This window comes from Otolemur garnettii, unplaced genomic scaffold (genome assembly GCF_000181295.1).
Source record: "Otolemur garnettii isolate 467f Iridium unplaced genomic scaffold, OtoGar3 scaffold00133, whole genome shotgun sequence".
Lineage (NCBI taxonomy): Eukaryota > Metazoa > Chordata > Mammalia > Primates > Galagidae > Otolemur > Otolemur garnettii.
The window spans coordinates 1,970,843-1,971,179 of record NW_003852528.1 but is presented as its reverse complement, the minus strand read 5'-3'; the positions used below and the strand labels follow the sequence as shown (position 1 = coordinate 1,971,179).

Below are 337 nucleotides of genomic sequence, written 5' to 3'. Positions count from 1 at the left end.
TACACACACACATAGCAACACAGTGAACACACATAGTTGACACACACTATGACACAAACAGTGCATACACACATACGTGGTGTACACACCATGCACACACACAGTGCACCCTCACCACATACACAACAGCATGCAGGCACACAAACACAGTTCATACACTGTGTACACACATACACAGTTCACATACACAATGCACACACATACACAGTACACACACATACCACATATACCCAGTGTACACATCCTGCACACAAAGTAAACATATACACAGTACACATACACACATAGTGCACACACACTGCACACAAAGTAAACATATACACAGTACACATACACA

General features: G+C 42.4%; 1 protein-coding gene across 1 annotated transcript in view; it reads left to right on the top strand.

Moving 5' to 3' along the window:
* The window catches only part of COL6A3 (collagen type VI alpha 3 chain), an 85,821-nt gene that overhangs the window by 48,672 nt on the left and 36,812 nt on the right, over nt 1–337 (top strand). The window lies entirely within an intron of this gene.